At 45.3% G+C, this 24,241-nt stretch overlaps 1 protein-coding gene across 4 annotated transcripts in view; it reads left to right on the top strand.

Moving 5' to 3' along the window:
• LPAR3 (lysophosphatidic acid receptor 3) overlaps positions 1-24,241 on the top strand; it is a 96,266-nt gene that overhangs the window by 10,286 nt on the left and 61,739 nt on the right. The window contains exon 1 of one of the 4 annotated variants that reach the window (XM_025417805.3): positions 7,655-7,671. The exons of 1 other annotated variant lie outside the window; for it this stretch is intronic. The gene's annotated coding sequence lies outside the window, so the exon portion shown is untranslated. Of the gene's footprint in view, positions 1-7,654; positions 7,672-8,223; positions 8,382-24,241 lie in introns of those variants that run through there. 2 more of the 4 variants (XM_025417804.3, XM_025417807.3) reach the window with 2 other exon arrangements.

The following is a 24,241-nucleotide window of genomic DNA, read 5'->3' on the forward strand; positions in this document are numbered from 1 at the left end:
ATAGATAAGGAAGCTTTCCCTCCTCCTCTATGTTCTCAGAAAGTTTCTATAAAATCAATACTATTTTCTTCTTAAATATTTGATAGAATTCACCAGTGAAACTACTGAACCTGCAGTTTTGTTTGTGAGAAGGTCTTTTAAAAACATATTCAATTGCTTTGCTGGGCATAATGCTACCAATTTTCTGTGGCCTTTTCTGTCTGTTTGATAAGTCATGTTTCCTAAGGGATTTGTCCTTTTTATCATAAGTTGTCAAATTTGTCAGCATAAAGTTGTTCTCATATTATTTTATTATGTTTTTGATATGTGTACAATTGATAGTTATGTCTCTCTTTCATTCTTGATATTATTACTTTGTGGCTTTCTTCTTTCTTATCTAGACCAATCTACAATAGGCTTATCAATTACATTAATCCTTATAACTGCTCAATTTTTAGTGTCCTTGATTTTCTTGTTTTTGTTTTCTTTGCCATTGTTCCCATTGTTTTTTTAAAAAAATTATTTCCTTTCTCTATTTTAGATTTAATTTGCTCTTCTTTTTCTAGCTTCTTGGGGTAGAAGTTTAGATTGTTAATTTTTAAACTCCATTTCTTTCTAATATCAGCATTAAAAGCTATAAACATCCCTCTAAGTACTGCTTTGGCAGCAGCCCCTAAATTTTGATACATAATGTTTTCAGTATCATTCAATTCAAAATATTTTCTAAGTTATCTTGTGATTTCTTCTTTAACTCATAGGTTATTGTTAGGTATATTACTTAGTTTTCAGATATTTGGGGATTTTCTAGACATCTGTTTGTTTTTGGCTTCTAATTTATTACCCTTTTGGCCAGAGAATAATTTCAGTCCTCTTAGATTTACTGAAACTTGTTTTATGATTCAGAATCTGGTCTATCTTGTGACTGTAACATGTAGACTTAAAGACATGGGTATTTTACAGTGCTATTTTATAGCATTATACCCATAGCGCTTCATAAATGCCAATTAGGTCAGGGTCAAGTTGGCTGATAGTTGTTCAAATCATCTATAGCCTAATTTTTTGTATGCCTATTTTATAAATACTAAGAAACAGTACAGTATATAGTCTCCAACTATGAATGTGGATTTGTCTATTTCTCCTTTTAGTTATGTTAATTTTTATTTCATGTATTTTGAAGGTCTGTTATATGATGACCTGACCCTTTTTTTTTTTTTTAAGATTTTATTTATTTATTCATGAGAGAGAGAGAGAGAATGAGAGAGGCAGAGACACAGGCAGAGGGAGAAGCAGGCTCCATGCAGGGAGCCTGATGTGGGACTCAATCCCGGGACTCCAGGATTACACCCTGGGCCAAAGGCAGGCACTAAACCACTGAGCTACCCAGGGATCCCCAACTTGACCCTTTTATTATCATAAAATAACAGTTTCTTTTTAATAATAAACTCATCTTAAAAATACTACAGTATAGGATTTCTTTTTAATTTTCACTACATTTGGAGTAGGTAACTTTATTCCATTTAGAGCTGTAGAGACTAACTGAAACTGGCCAAGATTGTGTAACTCATAAATATGATGGAGCATACTAAAGTTTTTGAACCTGACAGCAAGTTTTAGAAGTATAGATATTTTAATGAATAAAGTCTTCTATGATAAAGTCTTATACCATGTCATATTTTTATCTTTTTGGTTTTCACAACTTTTTAATTAATATTTATTCCTACATACATGAACCATTATTCTCCTTACTAATATTCATACTTCCCCTATTGTTATTTGTCTCCACTATATCCAGTCCTACCATAAAACAATATAATGAAATTCATATCCCAGTAATAAAAATTAAGATGTAAGCCTCCTAGAAAGAAAATCTTCTACTATAGCAAAATAATTTATCATGACATTTTCTTATTTGTAAGTAAAACATTTATTAATGATTGAAAGCCAAGTATAAATTTACTTGATACAATTATTATTAAGTGCTTCTTTGAAAATTTATAAAATCCTATTTTCTTTTATGTTTTATTTTATACTGTATTTTGGATTACATTTCTAGTTTCAAACTTTATCACATTAAAAAGCAGACTCAAACTTCTTAGCTCTTGATATTCCATTTTAAATGAATCAGTCCAAAAAAAAATAAAAAATAAATAAATGAATCAGTCCTCTATTTTAAATGGACTGAAGGTTAACAGTTCAGGTTGTTTTTACAGTGCATTTGTGTCTTAGTCAACTATGTTATTACTCAAGTTATACAAGAACATTAAATATTAATCTGGCTAGTATTTATCAAATCCAATTGAAAAAGTCAATCCTGGATATGAGAATGTTGGTGTCATATTACAGCTTTCTTTTGCAAAACAAGGAAAAAAGTTTAGTGCATAGAATGCAGAAAATTCTAACAAAATGTATTTACAATTATTTCCCTTTTCTTTATCAGGTTTACCAGAATAAATATTTGTGCAGCTGAAAGTGTTGCTAATAGCAGGTTCTTGGCACCTGCCTCAGGCTAGGCAAATACCTAGTTATAGCCTGAGCATCAGGTTTGGGAGAAGTTAGCTTACTACTATACAAGGGGTTACCATTGTCCACACAAAGGCTTCAGCCTTGTCTGAGTGTACCCTCAGCACCCCACATTATTGAATATATGCAACCTCCACGATGCCCTCTTAAAGGTGTCCCAGTGTAGTGTATACACATTTCTCAGGCTGCAAACTTTGCAGGAAAACATAGAACTATTTTTCTAAAAGTGAATCTAAATTCTATCTTGAACCTACTATTTCTATCACTGACAGAGAGAATTTCATCATGTTGCTTTCTAGGTAAACTGAGACCAAGTCAGTGGTCTTGGTCATTTGAAGTTTATACTTAGGCTTCTGTCCCTCCCATTTCTTCCCCCTGTTGTGGGATCTAAGTTCTGAAAGGACTCGGCAGTGTTCAGATGTTGGGGTAGGGCGAAGAGGTAATGAGAACCTGCATCATCACCAAGTCCTTTTGAGAAGTGATCCCCCCTCCTCCTAATCACACTGACCCCTTTCCCTGCTGCATCCGCTGCCAATATTTCCCTTTAGGTACTTCTCTGCGAGGAACTGACTTCAGTGCTGTTGGGCTTTGGTCACCCGCAGAAAACACAGTGAGAGTGGATCAGTTCCTCCTGCGTTTAGCTGTGCCATGTCACCACGGCAGTATCGCTGTTCCCCTATCACGGTGGCATGGAGTGCACACGTAGGAATGGTTCCTCTCCAAGCCTCAGATGGATGGCAGGCATGGTACTCTGTATTTGTGGGAGGCAGGCTAGGCTTTGGTGACAGAGGCCCCCCAAATCTCAGCAGCTTAGATGGGTAAAGGTTTATCCCTTCCTTGGGTGTCATTCTCAGGCCAGCCGTGGTCAGGTCAGCTGCTCCATGCCCTCCTCCCTCTTGCATCCAGGCTGATGGAGCTGCCTCTCTCTGCGACCCTGCTGGTATCAGGGGAGAGGAAAAGAGGATACAGAGAACTTTGTGCGGGTAGTACAGCTTGTACTTCATTGGCCAAAGCAGGGCAAATGGGCAAGCAGAAAGGTATAATTCTCCCCTGGGGAGCTTCTATTTTTAATTAATACAATAGACCCCATTATCCCTGGGTTGCTAACTCAAGGGAGGATCTCTTTTGCTATAACAACTTAGCCCGAGGGATTATGAGGGGTCAGAAACCTCTGCCCAGGGCTCTCAGTGTTGCTTCTCATCCAGCTCAAATTCTTCTCCCCAGTCAGGAAACCTTATCTTGTCTTCGGGGAGGGTGGTCTGGTTCTCCCATCTGTTTTCTTCCAGTTGATTGTTTGGGGGTGAGGGAGTTTATGTTAAACTTCTTTCAGCATATAGCCCTTTGAAACTCCCAAGAACACATCTTTTACAGATCACAAACCTTGGTGTTTATCTTTTCTGCTATGAGTTTAAGGAAATCTATTTAGGAACCCAGGAGCTGAGAACTGATTTCTTTTATTCTTTCAGGTTTGTTTGGTTTGTTTGTTTGTTTGTTTTCCTCTGAAGACATGTTGTTTTGTGTCTTCCCCTATTAAATGATCCCAGGAACAATGAATGTTCAGGGGTCAGAGGGGCGATAAGGTGAAGGAGTTAAAGAAAACTTCAATTATTATCTCCAAATGCAATTTCATCATAATTGTAAAGAAAGTGAAGTGGTTGCTAAAATGAAGCCTGCTTGGGGGAGGAGAGATTTAGGGTGTTGTTATCCTGAGCGAATAAAGAACACTTTTCCTTGATGGTGGTAGATGACCATTTCCCAAGGTCATCTTGGGAAAGGACTTACAGTGCTAGCTTTCTAGCTTTTGCTTGGGACCTTTCCTTCGAGAACTGCAGTGTTTTGCCTGTGGTAGCTCATTAGCCAAACTCACAGGTGAGAGAAATCCATATTGCAGTGAATCCCCACAAAAATGAGTGAAGCAGAAAATGAGCAAAATAAGAAGCTAATCCTTTCCCCTTAGATTCTGGTTTCTTGGACCATATAAAATTGAACAAAACCTCACATCTTAATTTGATGGTACACTTTTCTTGTTTATAGTTATTTATGTTTGAAAAGGCATGATCTATGTGACTATTTATATATAAGAATTTAGCACTTAAAGTAGTATTTTTAGAAAATTTGGGTTACAAATGTTATACTACATGTTCATGGCAGAAAACTTCAAAAATATAGCAAAGCATATAAAAAATAAGAATGTGCATAATCTGGCCTGCCCATAACATCTACAGTTAACAGATAGGGATATTTATTTGTGGTAGTTTTTCTTTTATGTAGACAAACACGTGTTTTCAAAAAAAAAAAAAAGAAAACATTTCTTTTTCTTTTTTTGAAAACATTTATTTAAATAGTTTGTATTCTACTTTTTATGAAAATTTAATATGAAATATAATGGGTATGGGGTTTCTTTTTGGGGTGACAGGCATGTTTGGGGACTACATAGACATGGTGGTTGCATAACAGTATGAATATACTAAATGCCACTGAATTATTTATCCACTTCAAAATGCTTCACTTCATGTTATCCGAATTTTGCTTAAATAAAACAAAAATAAGATTCAAATAAAATAGACACATTGAAAAAATTTAATATGAAATGATGAGTATGTTCCTATGTCATTATATATTCTTTGAGAACATAATTATTAAGGCTGGATAACATTCAGCCTATAAATGTATGGTAATTCATTTGATCAACTTCTTACTGGTCTTTCAGTTTAGACTTTTAGGCTGTTTTTAACATTTCAGTTGTATAAATAATACTGAAATGTTTATATTTGTATTAAAATCTTTGTGTGCCTCCAATGGTCTCTTTAGGATAACTTTCTGGATATGAAGTTGCTCGGTCAAATGATATGAACAAATGGTATGGGTTCTTGGTGTATTGTAGTCCATCATACCCAAGGTCTCATAAATTATAATGTACACCATTATTTTATGTGATACTAAGAGGGAAAATGATGCCAATTAAACACAGTGCTTTCTTATCACCTTACCAGTGCTTTTCTTATACCTTTTATTTTATAATTATTGAAAGGGTTTTCTGGAGTTTTTTCAAAATACAATTAGCTTACATTCTATTCTTGTGTATCCAGAAAGAAGAAGCAAAAATCCTGGCTAACGTATTCATTCCTCAACTTCCTCATTCTTTGGAGTCACTTTTTGACTCTGTGTGGTCCTTGGCCTGAATGCATCAGAAGCATTTGGATGCAGCGTATTTTAAAAACGTGCCCCACTCTCTGCTCTGGGACTTCTTCCAACAGCTGACATCCAGTCTTCAAAATATGATGCATACACCCAGCTGGTGGCAATTAAATCACAAGTGCCGCCTGGCTGACAGTGATGGTAAAACACACCTCAATTGAGAGATGTTAAAATGTGACAAAAATGTGTTCCTGAGAATGAACTTCCCAAAGTTGCGAACAACGACTATGCATTCCTGTGCATGTGATCAGAGGTCCGAAACAAGTAGGGGGCAGAGGAACATGGGCCTCTTTCCTTAAATCCTGAGAGCGAGCAGTCTTGCCTAAGGCCTGGATTGCTTCCCACTATAGAAGGTGGCAGGCTGCGTTTTAGTTTTGTTCAGATATTTATTTTGCAGCATTTATTTCCTGCCCAGTAGATGCTGGTGGACACATGTTCTCCAAGGATCTAATTGCTCCTCCAGCCATTACAATTCCTCTCCATCAAGCCCCCTGGAATGCCCCTTTCTGCCCCTTTCTAGAAACAATGTTACATATTTTTGTATCTTCTGGAACACAAAACAACACTCAGAACATAGCTGATCAGCGGATTCTGTTGAAAAAGTTCAGAATGACTTTCCATCTGGTGATCTTTAAGGCAAAGTATACCCTCAGCCTTGGTGTTGGTCACTTTTGTTGTTCACTTTAGTTTTACTAATAAAGACGTTTTGGTAGAGAAGTGAGACATCACAGACTTTACAAGGACTTAAACAAGGTTCTGGTGGATAATCCCATTGGAAGCTTCCTTCCAAAAATGAGAATTTGGGGCCACATCTTTCTTTTTGACTTGTCCATTGCCTCCTGTCCCCTTTTGTCCTGTTCCTGCCCATAGGTCTGTAAGCTGAATGTCCTCCCTGCCTCTTTCCCTCTGCATTTCTTTTCTGGCTCACTTTCTTGCCTTCACCTCAGCTCGGACCCGTATTTGTTAAAAGAGCATCTAGCTAGAAGGTGTCTCCTTTTGCAGCCCAGCTCACCGTATCCCCTTCTCCGTTCTCCTTTGCTTAGGACTCATGCATTAAAGGTAATCACGTCGGTCTTTAAGGAATCCCTGTTCTCTTTTGCAACACTCAAGTTCAGGAAGTTCCCAAGTTACGACACAATATGTTTCCCCAGTGCCTTTGCTAACAAGTTGTTTGGAACCTGGAAAGAATTTCCAGCAAAAGAAGGCTTTAACTGGTATCTACAGTTGCCAGTTTACAGTTACAAAAACTTACTCAATGCACCACGGCAGGTTAGCATTTGCTAAGTGCCGGTGCTGGGAATTCCAGGTCGCCCTTTCAGCGCTGGGCTGTTGGGAGTTCACTCCCCTGACCTCGTTCTCATATATCATCTGCCACGTTTTTCCTTGTTCCAGTAAACATGATCTTTCTTTAGCACTAGCTTTGCAAGTTGTAGCCCTCCCTATACCATTCATCTGTAAGACACCACAGGAATTTTCTGAACACCCAGGTGAAGCAACAGTAATTGGCACGTGTCAGTCACAATTTAGCCAGAGCCTGTGGGAGTTTGAGGTGTAGCAGGATGTCATGCCCTCTGGCATGAGGTCCATCCCACCAGGAATCAAACGTTATTACACTACCATCTTCAGAGCAAGCAGGATTTCTTGGATGGTCGGGGCCGGGTTACCATACAGGCTGTGTCCTGGGATATGTGTCCTGGTTGACACACAGGAGGTCCCAGCATCAACGTTGAATGAACAAGGACCGAATGAATGGCCAAGGGCTAGAGGAAGGCATCTGGGCACGGGCTCCCCGTGTTTCCCGAGGTTTTGAAGCGTGAGTGGGAAGGCCCTCCCTCACCTCCCCCTCCCCCTCTCCCTGAGATCACCGGGAAGGTCCAACTTGCAGCACACCTGTGATTTCATTTTGCCTTGCAGAGCTCTGAGAGGACACAGTCTTGAGGACATTGTTTTACTTTGCATCTTTCTTTACCAAAGGTGGGTCAGGGGAGGCTTTATACCTCAGCTTTGAAAAACAAAGTATCCAGGACTATTTACCCCAGGAGCTTACTTAAGAAGCCTCTTTCGAGAACTCTTAAGTGTTTTTTTTTTTATTTCATTTTATTTCCTGTTGCAACAGAAAGGTGACCAGGAAAGGCTCCAGGCCAGGAAAGTCGTGAACATCTGGGCCTCCGGGGGCTGCGTGCACCCCGGGGTGGCTCTGGGGTGCAAGTTTTAGAGCAGGCATGTGGCCTGGCGGGAAGCCGGGTGCACGAACCCGCAGCCGCTGCAGAGAAACGTCTCCCAGGGGAGCGGGCGGGGGTGGGGGGGGCGGGGAGAGCGGCTCAGCGCTGTGCTCCCGCGCTCCCAGGTGGGCTCCTACCCGGCCGGCTGGCGGGCGGGCGCTCGCGGGGACCGGCTCCCGGGGACCAGCCTGCGCTCGGCGCTCGCCGGCGGGGGGCGCTCCCGCGTGGGAACGCTCGGGCGCCCGGGGCGGGGCGGGGCGGGGCCACCCCTCGCGCCGCCAAACTTTCCCGGGGCTGCGGGCGCGGCGCCGAGGCCGCCCAGAGGACCGCCCGCCTCGTCCTCCGCGGCTGCCCGCGCCCGGCCGGAGCCCGACCCCGGTCGCCTGGTCGCGCTCGGCCCCGAGGGCATGCGGCAGCCGCAGGGGCCGCGCTCCCGGGCTCGGCGGCGGGCGAGCGACAGCGGTGAGTGCGGGCGCCGCGCGCGGGCAGGGGCCCGGGGCGCGCGGGGTGGGGGGCGGCGGGGGCGCACCTCGGCCGGCCGGGCCCGCGGCTCTGCAGGGTCCCCTGGCGTCCGGCCGGGCGCCGAGCTCCCCTGGCACCTGGGACGGGACTCTCCCGGGGGCGCATCTGGCGCGCCGCTCCTGGGTCTGGGGGTGCGAGGCCGCCGGGCTGCGGCGCGGGCGGGGCCTCTGCACAGGTGCTGCTCGCGCTCGGCCCCCGCCGTCGGGGCTGAACGGCGATGCCCCCGTGGAGCCCGGGCAGGAACATTTTTTTCGACCTCCACTTGCGCCCGGTGCGACGGTGTGTCAGGGAAAAGCTCCAAGTCTGCAAGGCATGAAGATTCCATAAATAGTTATTGCTAACCAACTGGTAACACTGGGGAGGGGGGGGGGAAGGGGGGCGCTTTGCGAGTGAGCGGAGGTCCCCGCGAGGCCCTCGCCAAGGCGCGCAGGCGGACGCGCTGGGCCCCGGGGCAGGGTCACTGTATTGCTCGCCCCCGGCGAGTTGCGACTACCTGAAATTGCTTGGAGGTTTCTCGACTTGTAATTCGAGTAGTGGCTGTGAATATTGGAAACAATTTGGTCTTATTGGGGTAATCATTAAAACGACCCTCAAGAGCAATTTTTAACTGAGGAATTTCCACGAAATGGGTTCCCATCATTTGTCACGGTTCGTGCAACGCATTTCTCCCTCCTCGCTCCCTTGCTGACCAGCGTGTTGCCTGGTCTTGGAGCCCGACTTTAGAAGGCGAAGGCCGCGAAGCTTCTCACGGTTCCTACTTGTTTTTTGTTTTTGTCTTTTAAATAAGTCGGAGTATTAAAGTAAGTGGCAGTTACACACAGAAGGTCCCTTCTTTACCAGGCGCTAGGAGTCCATGCACTGCATTAATGCATTGACTTTTCTGTTGCTAAGGAGAGTTGTTCCATTTTCCGGTGAACTGTCAGGAGTTGCTAACCCGGCTTCCCCTGAGACTTTGGATCCAATTTTGTGTGGTCTTGAATCCAGCCAATGGATTTTTCCTCCTTTCCAACCAGAAGTCATACAGTCAGAAACACACAACCTTGGCTCTGTTAACATCATGCTTGTCTAAACAAACTGGACCATTCTGGAAAGGCCAGAAAACAAATCCTGCCGGTGAGGTTTATGTACTTGAGATAAGCTTCCAGAGTTGCCTCTTGTGCCTTGAGACTGTATGGACCCAGTAGCGTGTTCGAGGATGTGTTAGATCTGGACATTTCACCATTTGGACATGACTTAATTGATTGTCACTACCATAGGACTAGGAAAGTAGATCATTTGGGCATCTTTTTCTTGTCTTTTTTTCTTTTTTTTTTATCTTTAGCATTCCAAACTTTATAGCTTTGATTTAACTATAGATGACACATCTTCTTTTCTAAGCTGGCTGCTTCTCCCCCAAGTTCTCCATCTTTTTGATGAGGGGCAGAAATGCACCATGACTTAAGTCCAGCCTCTTATTTCTTTGGGCTGGGGCAGGGGAATCAGTGTAACTCGAGTGGGAATTACTATAACTCAAATTACCTATTAGCCGTTCTCCTTGGAGTATACATTAGCTCAGAACGCTTTTCTGGCCTGTGATTATACCCAACAGAGTGGTTAAGTTTGATTGCAAGTTTCAAAATGGCAGAGCCTGGGCCCAGGACGTTGTTAATGTGGTGTAAGGGAAAGAGCAGGGCTTTACAGTCAGACCAGCCTTTGTTCCAGGCCAGGCTTTGTGACCGTGGATACTTGCTTCACTTCTCTAAGCCTTAATTTCCTTGCCTGTAAAAATGAAGATTCTAGAAGACAAAGCACTTAGCAGAGTCTCTGATACACAGGAAGTACTCCTTACCTGGTTGCCATCCTTTCCTCCAAGATAAACATTAAAATGTTGGTATTTCTGTAAACATGGGTGCAAATGTACATTGCTCTGGTGAGAGTGCAAGTGTAGATTCCCACGCTGTCGGTGACCTAGAGGTGTTCCACCTACTTTCCTTGCTGGTCCTCCCCCTTCCTGTTCTTCCCTCCATCATTCCTCCTGCAGGGACTGAGCCTCCTCCTCTTTGGCCTTGCTGATCCATTGTTCCTCATCCTGGATTCTGTGTGGATGGGGAGGAGTCCCCTGGAACTCAGTCCTGCCATGGATGGGAGATGTGGAGGTGAGGGGCGCAGAAGCCCTGAGAGTTTGGGCTTTGACAGGACTGAGTTAGGCAGTTGGAGTACAGGGGTCTGGGTTCCAGTCCCTGTCTCACTTTTGTGAGGTCTTATGACAAAGTAAATCACTTGTTGTCCTTGAATCAGTTTTGCCATTTAAAATAACAGGGGTGATAATCCCTTTCCTGCCTACATGCTTGTGCTGGTGGGTGCCGTTAGGTCAGTCGTCTGTGTGAAAGAGCCTGGCACCCAGTGAGGACTGCATAAACATGTGAATTACTGAGACAGGGCCTACAGGTGGGGGACACCCCAGGCAGGCCACCTGGAGGTGGTAAGGTCTGGATGTTGGATGTGCTACATGCACACTACTGCGGTCCCTCTGCACCCCCTCTCCTGCCCTCTCATTGAAGGGGACTTCATGGAGGAAATCCTGCCAGAGGGTGAGAAACTGCTCTATGAGGAATACATGAGGAATACAAGTTTCAGGACTGAGATGACTTCCTGATACGTGATTCCATGGCACAGGACAAAGTTCCGAAGGAACTGTAATTCCCTCTTAGAATCACCTGTCCTGTCTGCTCATCTCAGTTCTTAGTGGACAAAAACATAGCCGGTTAGGCCAGCCAGCCAGTGAGTCAGAAGAGCACGGTAATGCAATTGCTGGACGTTGAATTGGGGTGCCTGATGCCGTCCTCACTGGCCTGTGCCTTCTTGCTAACTTGGGTCTTTAAGGTTCACTCTGCAAAGCATGAGTCCAGCTCCTTGCATTTCCATACTGCAGACAATTAAGGTAATTATTTAATTGAGTCTGAATGATGCTTGCTCTCTGCCGGCCCTGCCTGCTGAGCTGGGAGAGTGGTGCCCAATGAGTGGAAGGTTCGGATTTCCCGGTTGCACCTGCCCCTCTTTGACCCCGCCCCACCCCCAGGCTGAGGTCTTTCTCCTTTTTCCTCTTCCCTCTGCATCTGCTGCCCCTGCCTCTGCAGTACCTGACCCCTGTTATCCCGTCCTCTGTGCCTCTTGCCTTGAATTCCTCCCTTGCCTGTGACCCCTGACATCACCCAGCTCCCATGGACCTTGCCTCCCCACCTCAGATATGAATCATTCATACGCCTTAGGCTGGGCCAGACTGGGTGTCACTCTGGAAAACAACCTGCCCAGTACAGCCTGCTCCGCTCCTTCCTAAGGGTGTTAGGCAGCACCCCCCCCCCCCCCCAATTACTCATCAACAGTCCGGTGTCTTGATTATTCTCTGGGACATTAGGCTGAGGGGCTGCTAGCCTTGGCCCTAACTTAGCCCCGTGCAGATTCTGTGGTATCATCAGGGATGGCTTGGCAGGTGGCAGCTCTGGGTTGGAGGGTACTTTAGCCCCTCCATAAGTGCCACCGGTTTGTCCCTCCAAACGAACATGCAGTCTAAACAAAAGCAGTGGGCTTGCTTTGTAAATGAAGCCTTAAGGTTTCCCTGGTCTCCCTTTACAGATAGGCTGCCCCAAAGCCCCTCCTCTACAGAAATTCCAGAGCTGCCTGCAGATAGACTCGGACCATAGAAGTCCAAGGTGGGCAGTGGAGTCAAGTCAGAGGCATTCACTCCCCAAGGAGCTAGAGAAATCCAAAGTTAAGCTCTTGGCAAAGCTAGTTGTTGAAGACCAAAACAAGAGTTGAGGTAGAGAACCCACTGACTCATTTTGCCTCCTGCCCTGGTTGATTTTTAATAGGTTAGTCCTTTGAATGGGGGCCCTTCCCCTGAACTAAACTGAAAATAAGTATAACCTTTTTCTATACCCCCATGGCATTTGGATGAGTCAGGGTTCTCCAAAGAAACAGAACCAGCAGGATATATATAGATATACGTGAGTGTGTGTATTATTGGAATTGGCTCATAGGGTCATGGAGGCTGAGAAGTCCCATCATGTGCCATCTGCAAGCCGGAGAACCAGGAAAGCTGGTCACGTAATTCAGTGAGAGTCTGAAGAACCCGAGAACTGGAAGCACTGTTGTCCAAGGACAGAAGAGGATGTATGTTCAAGCAACAGCACAAACTTGACCTTCTTTCACTTCTTTGTTCTCTTCAGGATCTCTGTGGAAGATGACACCCACTCATTGGTCAGGGTTATCTTCTTTACAGAGTTTATCAGTTCAAATGCTAATCTTTTCCAGAAACGCCCTCAGGGACACACCCAGATATTTTACCAGCTGTCTGTGCATCTCTTCACTCAGTTATGTTGACATACAAGTAACCGTCGTACCACCAAATCAGGGAATTGACATTGGTACTACTCTCTGCCATCCAGTCTACAGAACCCATTCATATTTCATCAGTCACCCCCCTCCCCCCAGATATCTCTTTTCTTGCTTTTCCATGTTACATCATTTTGTCCCGTCCTTTCTGGAATAGTTGCTCAGACTTACTCTGTTCCCGAGGTCCTTACAGCTGTACAGGTCTTACACACTCTGTAGGCTGATTATCCACCAGGGTCTAGCAGATGTTTCTTCAGTATCGGATGCAGGTCATGTGTCCTTGGTGGTACTCAGCTCGTCTTGGTGCATCGAGTTAGAAAGTACACGATATGAAACTGTCCCACCACTGGAATATTGGCCTTGAGCACGGTTATGGTGGTGGCCGCCAAATCTCCTCACCTCAGATTCACCATTTTTCCCTTTGAAATTTGTTGGTGGTTGTGGGGAAGCACTCTGAGGTTAACAGCCTGTTCCTCATTAAACCTCCACCTACCACCTGTACCATTCATCGATGACTTCTGCCTGAATCAGCCACCTCTATGGAGGTTGCCACATGGTGATTTTTTATTTCCAGCCCTCCTTCTATGTTTGTTCATTGGCATTATACTATAAGGAAGAACTTTTGTTCTCCCTTCTGTGTTTATTCATTTATATTAGGAAGTATTCATGGATTCCCTTTGTATCCAAAATTTGAAATCTGTTACTGTCATTATTTATTTTGATGCTCAAATTGACCTCATTTGGCCAGTGGAAGTCCCTCTAAACTGGTTCCTGTGTCCTTTTGATATCCTGTTATTCATTGAGCATTTTTAAAAAAATATTTTATTTATTTATTAATGAGAGACACACAGAGAGAGAGAGAGGTAAAGACACAGGCAGAGAGAGAAGGAGGCTTCCTGAAAGGAGCCCAATGTGGGACTCGATCCCAGGTCCTAGGATCACACCCTGAGCTGAAGCCAGACACTCAACCTCTAAGTCACTTAGGCTTCCCACACTAAGCATTTGAAAAGTTTCTGGCACCACAAGATATTCCAGGCTTACGTTGTACTTTCCCTGACCTAGTCAGTGCCCCTTTTGGTAAAGGATAGTATCACAAAGATATGGAAGGTTGATGTTCTTATTGTTTCTGGAGTGTCATGCTTTAGACCCCTCAGGGCACAGAGGTAGGCAATGTATGTATATGTGCGTGTGTATGTATACACACGTAGTTGTCATAAATTTTTCTATATTAGCCTATGTCTCATAAAATCATGAATTCAAAACAAATAGCTCCAACTCTAATCCAACACCCAGGATTGTCTTTGTACATACCTTTCCTGGCAGTAGGAAGATTGTAACCCATTACCTTTAATATTTTTACTTAATATTTTACTTATTTTTACACTGTTTTACTCATGGTAGCCCATCTCCTAACCACAAAGGCCATCCTGCCTCCTCTGGCTCTCTCCACACTGCTTCTTGTCCTCATCTATCAGGCCTGCTCACCCATGCCTCTCTGTAGAACAGACTATCAACATAACCTCAGAGTGCTTCCCCACAACCACCAACAAATTTCAAAGGGAAAAATAGTGAATTTGAGGTGAGGAAATATGGTAGACACCAACATAGCCAGATGCTCAAGGCCAATATTCCAGTGGTGGGACAGTTTGACATCATGTGCCTTCTAACGTGATGCTCCCTTTGCTCACCAACCTCACTGGCACCAACCTCACTGGCACCCCGACCACAGCCCATGCCTCAGTGCACCTCCCCCAAACTGCCCCTCATCATACTTTTTTCTCACTTACAAGCTGACCCCTCAGTTCTGGGGAGGGAAGAAAGAGAAGGCAAAGGAGGAGAAGGGAAGGTGGGAATGGAAAGAAAGCCAAGATGAAAATAGTATATATACATTCTTAAAGCTTTTGATACATCTTCCCACATGGCTGTCCCCCAGGTTGTGTCACTGTACATCCTCAAGGTGTGGTCTGTGGATACCATTGTCACTGTATCCTTGCCAACACTGAGGTCCAGTCAACTGTTTAAACATCAACCTCATAGCACTTCACTTTTGTCTCTGTTATAGCTCACACCATATTCACCTCGCAGCACTATGACTGCTTCTAGTTCTCATCTCACCCTTTAGATCAGGGTTTCTCAGCCTGGGTACCACTAACATTTGGGGGCTGCAGAATTCTGTGTGGTGGGGGCTGTCCTGAACCTTGTAGCATGTGTAGCAGCATCCCTGGCCTCTACCCACCAGATGCCAGTAGCGCCCCCAGCTGTGTCCAACACACATCTCCAGATATTGTGAGATGTCCTGGGGCAGGGGTGTATGGAGGAATAGCCCTGGTTGAGCACCCACGGCTCTAGATTACAGACTTCCTGAGGGCATTTTACATCTTTATACATGTTTGCACATCTCTTTCTCCTGCATTTAATGAAACCGAGGAAATGTTAACTAGACAGGGATGAAAGGAATCCGTGGAGGGGTAGCATTCACCATGACAGGACCAGTGGAACTCATCCTTTTTGTATTCGTAACTTTTCATGTATGGGAATTCCATGACTATCCAAGAAGGAAAAGAAAAGGAATGGCAGCAAGGCTCAGGCATTATTAGTCTTGCTGAGTTAATTTCCAGTCTTTTCTTTTAAGTCAGGTAATTGAATTCTGTGGTCTAGCTCAACAGGTACACTGTTCTGTTGATGGGGAGAGTAAGATGCTTTAGGAGAAGGTGGTTCTTAAGTTATATTGTTCAGTGCGTTAGAGATAAACCTGACTGCTTGCTCTTCTGGACTTTCTCTGAAGCAGGCAAACGGAGTAATCTTTGATACTTTCTGTTGGGTATTTAGAGTTTTATTCTGTCACTTTCATTGGATTATATGGACTTATTCCCATAAACTTTTGTCAAAACTTCTAAGTAGAGATACACTTACAAGTTTTATTGGCATTTACCATAATCCTATTATATTTCTTCGGGAATCAGTAAATGCTTGGAAAAGGCATTAATGTCATTATGGAGAATAAATCTGCGTATTTCATTTCTCATGGGGCATAGAATTAAGTACGGAAAAAGGGTTCCCGTGGTCAGTGTGGCCCCCCAGAGCCCTGGGCCGGAAGGCTGAGCCCTGGTGAGAGTGAAGCAGGCTGTCCCAGTTTTAGTTTTCTTCTCCGTAACATGGAGAATGCTCTATTTGCCTGTCTCACCGTGTGATCAAATGGGAAAAGAGATGGGAACTCACTTTGAACACTGTTCAGTGGTATGTCAATGAATGTGTTTAGATGGATTAATCTAAGATCCAGACAGAGTGGCCTAGAGTAAGCATGGTAATGTACTTAGAATGCTTCAACCCAGCTAGCTAAGCTCCTCTTACACATACTCATCTAAATGTTGTCAGTGGTGATGGGAAACACCAGCTCGTGACTCCGGACAGGGTGGTAGAGGAGAGAAAGCCTTAGCCTAGAGGGTGTTATGCTGGTGACCCACCCAGTCTGAGGGAGGGGTTTCTTCTTCTGGTCTCCCCCCTTCCCAGAAACCTCTGTTGAGATTCCCCTTCTCGGCCTGTTGGGAACAGGCTTGCCTTGAAGTTGACTGGAGTCTTTCGACTCCTCTGAACTTGGAAGCAGGCTGAAGTCTCTACATTGGCTATTTCATTTATTTTGTCCTAATTACCCAGCAACCCAACAAGTTAGAGCTTGTCTCCCTTTTATAGCAGAGGAAATTAAAGCTCAAAGAGGGAAAGTAACTTTCCCAAGACCCTATTGATAAAAACTGAAAAGGAATGTCAGATTTAAATCTTCCAATAGTCTTAGGGAGAAGATAGTATTATTATTCTTATTTTGTAGATGAGGCAATTGAGGCACACAGAGGTTGAATAACTTGCTAGTAAGCAAGGCCTCGACTCAGGCCATGTAGCTCGAGGCCGTGCTCCTTTGCATGTGCATATCCAGTTTCACCAACAGCATTTGTGGAAGAGATGTCCTTTCCCCACTGTGCATTCTTGGCATCCTTGCTGAAGATCAGTTGACCGTCTACAAGTGGATTTATTTCTGGGTTCTCTATTCTGTTGGTCCCTATGTCTGTCCTTTTGCCAGTACCATACTGTTTTAATTACTGTAGCTTTGTCATATGTCTTGAAATCAGGAAGTATGTAGCCTCCAAATTTGTCATTCTTTCTCCAGATTGTTCCCGCTCTTTGGAATCCTTTGTGTTCTATATGCATCTTAGGATTTTTTTAAAAAGTGCTATGGAGATTTTGACAGGGATAGCTCTGAATCTTTTTTTTTTTTTTTAAGATTTTATATATATATTCATGAGTGACAGAGAGAGCGAGAGAGAGAGAGAGAGGTAGAGAAAGAAGCAGGCACCAGGCAGGGATCCTGACATGGGACTCGATCCTGGGACTCCAGGACCACGCCCTGGGCCAAAGGCAGGAGCCAAACTGCTGAGCCATCTGGGGATCCCCGATAGCTCTGAATCTTTAAATCACTTTGACTAGTATGGATGTTTTGACAATATTGAGTCTTTTTATGCACTAACATAGCGTGTCTTTTCATTTACTTGCATCTCCTTTAGTTTCTTTCAGTGATATGCTATAGTTCTCAGTGTGCAAGTCTTTTGCCTCTTTGGTTAAGCTTGTTTCTCAGTATTTTTTACTCTACTTTGATGCTATTGTAAATGGGATTGTGGTTTTTTTTAATTTTTTTATTTTTATGATAGGCACACAGTGAGAGAGCGAGAGAGGCAGAGACACAGGCAGAGGGAGAAGTAGGCTCCATGCACCGGGAGCCCGACATGGGATTCGATCCCGCATCTCCAGGATCGCGCCCTGGGCCAAAGGCAGGCACTAAACCGCTGCACCACCCAGGGATCCCTGGGATTGTGTTTTTAATTTCCTTTTTAAATTGTTCATCATTAGTGTGTGGACATGCAACTGATTTTTGTACGTTAATTTTGTGTCCTGCAACTTTACTGAATTCGTTTATTAGGGTTTTTTTTTTGTGCAACCTTTAGGGTTTTCTCTATATAAGATCATGTCACCTGTGAACGGACTCAGTTTTACTCCTTCTTTTCACATGTGGATGCCATTTATATCTTTGCCTTGCCTAATTACCCTGGCTGGGACTTGCAGTACTATGTTGAATAGAAGTGGCCAGAGTGGGCATCGTTGACTTGTCCCTGGTCCTAGAGGAAAAACTCAGTTTCTAACTGCAGGGTCTGATGTTTGCTGTGGGAGCCACGCTCTTTAACCATTCAGCTCACCTGCTTATCTCCTAGTATTTGAACCCAGACCTGAAGTCTGTGTTCTTCTACTGTGCCGTGTAGCCTCTGCTTTCCCTCCTACACCCCCTACCCCACTGCTGCCTCCCTGCTTTGTGTCAAGCGGCAGCAGAAGGAAGTGGCAGTGCCTTAAGCTTAGTCATGTGGCACTGAGCCCATCCTCGGGCAGGGGGAGATTCGTTCCTGGACTGTAGTTCTTCTAGGGTAGGTATAGGATGACTATATCATCACTCTTTGTTAAATTGAGGTGTCAGAGCATGAACAGTTAAACTTCCAGAATGCCAGTTGTGTATTCCATTGATTGTTTAGAAATTTTGAGTTCCCCAGCTTCCTTGGGAAGTACTGTGTACCATTTATTAGTTCCTCTGGGCTAAGCATCTTGCTCCTCACCCTGTAAACATTGCTCTGCTTTAACCCTTGGGCAGTCCCATACAGCCGTTGTAGCTATGGTGCCTTATGTGTAGAGAGAGGCAAAGGCTCCAGCTGGGTCAGCAGTGCATCAGGTCAGAGTCGTTGCTGAGTGTGACCAGTCTACGTCTGACTTACGTCCAGCCGATGCCAGAGCCTCTCTGGTCCCTGGCATTGGTGACCCTGTCCCTCCTGTGTCGTGGCCTCCCATGCTTTCCTTGACAGGGTTGCGTTTACCAGATTCCACAGGTGTAGCCTTTTGCTCTGTGACCTCTGTGTTACATGCCAGTGCTGAAGCATTCCTTCCTTGCTTCATGCGGACTGGCCAGCATCTGCTCCGTGATGGAGGAGTAGAAATGAGAGAACTGCATTGAAATAAAACAAACTCCCATCAGCAGGACAGGAGACCTGTAGCTGCACGGGTGCATAAAAATAACGATCATGAAGCCGTGCTGGGCAGGAACTGAAACCTCTCTGCCCTGGTAGGGGAGTAATTCTGCGGCTGGCCCCACTTCTCCTCCCCGGGAGGCACCTCACCAGCACCCTGACCTTGACTTTGGTTCCTGTGAAGGTCTCCCCATCCGCCACTCTCTGTGGCCATATCTGAAATGGGTGTGGGAGAGGGTGTGCTCTTGCGGGAGAGGGAACAGGGACCTTTCCAGGCCCAGCTGTGGCTTCCACAGCAACCTGATACCTTAAGGAGTCCCTAGGCCTCCCGGTCTGTTTGCTTCTAGTCAGTTCCACCCAGCAGTTACCGTGTCCACGTTCTGTGGAGGACCACGTTCTGAAGCTTGCCTGACCTCCCGACTTCTGTGCTCAGCCCACCTCTGTCTTCCCTTTTCATAGATCTCTGCTGCCAGGTCCCCTAAAAAGCATGGACGTGGGCAGGAAGGCGCACCTTGGCTCTGCTCTACTAGAGGCCTGTCTTCCTTTGCTTCAGTGCAGCATCTTCTTGGGAGGCCTTCAGGAAAGTCTGAGGGTGGCCACACCACCCTCTGCTCTTTGGGGTCACAGAGAAGTTAACATTTCTAATCTGTCTCCCAGTTTCTAGATGCCATCTGCCCCTCTACACCTTGGCTTCCAAGCTTACAGACGCTTCTTGCCTGATCTCATCTCTTTCTTGTAATGCTTTGCTCAAAGCTGCGAGGAAGGGGCAGTCAGTGCGTGTTCACATTGTGTTTGATTCTAGCACCTTCACCTACAACTGCAGGCTTCTTGGGCAGAGTTCTCAAAACACACTGGCTTGAAGAAGGTAGCCGTTTATTTTTCTGTCTTGTGGACAGCACCGAGGTGAGTGGTTTGCATTCTAAGGGCCCCTTTTGTCTTGTTTTTCTGCCATCCACTAGGGCAGTGCTCCTCAGACTCTGTTTAGAGATGGGTTTTCTTTATTTCCAGTATTGCAAAGACCAGTAGCTGTGGTTTATACTCCACTGGTCGTGCACTTTGTCGTTGACAGCAGCATCAGAGTGCTGTAAACAGCTCTAGGTGTTTATTTGCAATTTCTGTACCTACCTCCCCATTGACAGAAACTTGTCCATGGAAGGTGTTGAATCATGCTTCTCTAGGGCTCCGCCCTGGTCTGAATGCTTAATGCTGAATCACAGGCCTCCCATCTGTATTCTAACTTGCAGGAAAGGGAAAGAGCAGGGAGGAGCACACACCACACGTTTTAGGACTAACCTGGAAGTAGCATGCTTCATTTATGTTCACATTCGGTTGCAGAAGCTTAGTCATGTGGCCCGCCTAGCTGCAAGGAGGCTGGGGAATGGAGTTTGTTACAAGTGGGAAACAATCAGGAGTCTGCGCCATAGAACATGAAGCTAAATATAGATATAAAAAAATAATCATAAGTTGCAGGACGGTATAAAGCTAAGGGCAAATGAGTTAGCAGAATGAGTTCAGTGTCATACCAGGTAGAACAGGACTTCTTAGGAAATGGAGTCCAAGGTCCTGCCAGTCTTTCTTTGCAGCCCGAGGGTCAGAGGCCTGCTGCTGGTAAGGTTAATGAGGGGGAGTTCCCTGGAGAAGAGGCGGAGAACCATTCTCTCTGGAAAGCCCAGCAAGCATCTACTGGGTTTGGAGCTGAGTTAGAATCTGCAAGGGCATATCCAGCATGCTGGAGCAGGAGTGGCTTGAGACCCTGGAACACCAACAGTAGTCAGGACCCAGCGGCACATCGGGGAAAGGGTCTCTACTAGTCTACCCTGAGCCTGAGCAAAACACCCAGAGGAGAGAGAACACGAGGTCCAGGCCAGCATGATTGGGACAAAAGCCTGTCCCATTCCAAACTGCTCTGGCAACTTTTGAATGCCGTTCTACAAACAAGGAGTGAGGCCTGAGACCATCATTTCTAGCTCTCTACATTAAAAATCTGGTGTTCAAACTTGTAATTTTATTTTTTATTGTGGTCTTATTATCTCCAAGAGCTGAAATGAGGGAAGTTGAGAGTTCCAAACTACATGTGCTATCTTTAGGGTGACTTTCTTCTTATTTATCTTGAAGGCAGTGTGGGAGCTTAGCATGAGAGAGAGGGGTTGTGAGAGGCATGGGCTTGGGATAGCTATTCAGGAGTCATCACATAGAGGTAATAATTTAAGCAATAGTATTTCTGGTGGGAGAAAGTTTAAAGGGAGGAAAAGAGGAGGCTGAGAACAAGTCTAGGAATGTGTACACTGCAGAGATATTGAGGATGATGGGGAAACACCAGGAAAGAAGAGAGGCCCAAGGGCTTAGGTGGGGAGTTTCAGGAAGGAAATAACTCTTTGTCAACCTCCACAGTGAACCGAAGGAAAAGAGGATTGGAAACAGAGGATTTGGGAATTACTTGATAAAATGGAACACATTTTAATTTTGTGCTCATTACAAGCAAGGACTTGTTTGTGCCTCAAAAAGAGCAGGGAGACAGGACACCAGCTCTGCTCACAATAGGTTTGGAAGTGATGTCAAGATAAATAAATATGTAATAAAGCATGTCGAATGCCATAGAAGAGGTGCCTAGTGTTTCTCAGCCAAATTTCTTGAGAGGATAGCCTACACTTTCTTTTTACTCATGTATCACCCAAGCCTTATTCAGCATAATGTGATCAACTCTCCACCTCCTCTGCTTCCCACTGGCTGGCTGAAACTAACCAACACATGAGCCAAATATTTATTGTGTATCTAACTCTACTGGGCATCAGGGGCACAAATGTAAGAAACTGTGCTAGCCCTTGAGAAGCTCACAGTCTGGTGGGAAAGGCTGACCCTGGGGTAGAGGACACTCCTACAGTGTGACCTCCGACCTCCGGGGAGCTCTCCCCAACAGTGACTAAAATAGAGTCTGAATTCAGTGAACCAAAAGTCAGTTCAGCAAAATCAGTGTATACTTGTAGGAAAGTTCCAGTTGTATCGATTTGTCTAAGTTCCAGAGTCAAGGATTGCCTCTGATCTCCCCCAAGCTTGTTTGTATTCCTATTGGAGGTAGCAGGTGGAAGAGCAGAGGTGAGGAAGGCTAGGATAAGGTGAAGCTATTATTGGTATAGGGACAAGCGTATTCCTGAGACACCCCCACCCCGTGCTTTGAGCCCCCAAGCTTCTTTGCTTATTCAGGGACTATGTCAGGCTCGTGTCCCCAGAGTCCAAAGATCATCTGCCATTGCAGCATCTCCAGGGAGGCTGCAGGCTGCAGAGCTTCTGGGAGAACAGCACTGATGCAGGATTCCCCACAGCTGGCCCCACCACTGGACATGCCACCGGAGGATGGATCAACGGTGCCCAATAACGTGTAGCCCTTGTAGTATGTCTGCCTTGCTTTTGGTTCACATCAGGCTGTGGTGCCCCCTCGGCTCAGTTTGTCATTACCCTCCCCCTGCCCTCCTCACAGGCAGTATACGGAAAAGACTATTGATTCCTTTGCTGTAACCCCTGGTTTCAAACCTGGCTAACCTTAGGCCCAACTTAACCCTTAAATCCATGTCATGTATTTCCATGGTGTCTAAGACCAGCAACACAGATCAAGTTGGGACCAATCCTGGATTACACTGAAGGACGTCAGTGACGTAGACTCCAATATGCAAGGATCTGTTGGAATCCAGTGCCATCCCCTGTATTTTATATAACCCCTATCACCATGGGTATAGATCACTCATTTATTAAATCACTTACTAGATGTAGAGAAATTTAGTAGGGTTCTGGTACAGGTAAGGGGATGCTGAGGGCAGCAAAAGAATTATGATACTGGTCCATGGCCTCAGGAATATGATTTATTCCTCCTCTGGGAGTTATTATATTCACAACCAAGAAATTTTTTAGAAAGATTTTATTTATTTATTCATGAGAGATACAGAGACATAGGAAGAGGGAGTAGTAGGCTCCTGTGGGAGCCTGATGTAGGACTCGATCCCAGGACCCTGGGATCATGCCCTGAGCCAAAGGCAGATGCTCAACCACTGAACCACCCAGGTGCCCCCACAACCAAGAAATGTTAAAGTGTACTAGATATCACTAAAAGATTTAAGGAAACCCAGAACATTAAAACCTCGAAAATAATACTTTCTGTTGTATTACAGTGTACTTGAAATGATGTGTATTATCAGTGTCCCACGAGAAACAGATGATACAGTCAAACTGGTAATTGGAGCAGGGGGGCACAGTACCTTGGTAGGGGGGGCAGGGGGCAGAGTTCATGGAAGCCAACAAGAGATGGTGCAGCATCAGCCAAGAACTGGAGGGAGCAAGGGGCAGTTAACACCCCTGAACCTGAAAGCCGAGGGGAGGGAGGAGGTGAGGCTGCCTGTGTGGAGAGGCTGGCTGACAGGAGCTAGCCGGGCCAGTCCACAGCGAGCCAGCGGGGAGGGAGCCAGGCCAGTCAGTGTCTCAGCCTCAGCCTCGGGCCTCCCACCATCTCTTGCTGTCCCTCCCACTGGCAGGAAAGCCCCCTGATGCGGTCTGATCGATCTCTTGCAGGGTAGGGAGCAAAGAAGAAGGATGGAGAGGGGAGCTGGAGGGGCGGGTGGATGAGTCAGGCACAGCACTCAGATGCCTTTTATATACATTTCCATGACCAGCCACCTTTGCACAGACATTGCTCTTTCACTGCCAGGCAGGTGCGGGGTAGGAGAGGGCAGAGGGGAGGTAGGGTGGGGGGGCGCGGTGAGCCTCCCCACTTTAGTGATGAGTGCTGCTTCCTGACCAAGGCCTAGAACTCCTGCAGGAGACCCTGGGACTCGTTGGTTTAGCGGTAGCAGTGCTCTCCTTTAGAACCTCTGAAGCCTTGATTAAAACAACCCTTTCCTGTTATAGCCACACGCTTTGGAAATACGATTTTCCTTTCTCTGCAGAATTTTAGGATTTAGTCAGGCACTAACCTGAGCTGCTGTGGTCTCCAGAAGCATGGAGGGGTCACTGCAGGTCACTATTGAACCCGTCGCTGGTAACGGTGGGGGAAGATTTGGAATAAGCCATATAGAGCAAGAAGACTCTTGAATATGCTATTTAGGGCTGGGACAGGGTCATGAAATGGAACAAGCAAGGGAATAGAGTACTATGGTTAGGTTAAGACAAATGGTTTGGACCGAAATTTTGTCTGTCTGTAGATTTTACATCTAAAGAAACGTAATTTTCTCCTTGTGGAAAGTATTTGCTGTAAACAGGAACTTTGAGGTTTCTTAAAATATATTAATAACAGTGGTAAAGTTCTTCGTACAAGAAGAATATCTTTCTCAGCCGTAAATGTCCACGCTTTAAATTTTGGCACTTGCCTCCTTCAATACAGCAAAGCCTACG

This window comes from Canis lupus, chromosome 6, assembly GCF_003254725.2.
Source record: "Canis lupus dingo isolate Sandy chromosome 6, ASM325472v2, whole genome shotgun sequence".
NCBI classification, from domain to species: Eukaryota; Metazoa; Chordata; class Mammalia; order Carnivora; family Canidae; genus Canis; species Canis lupus.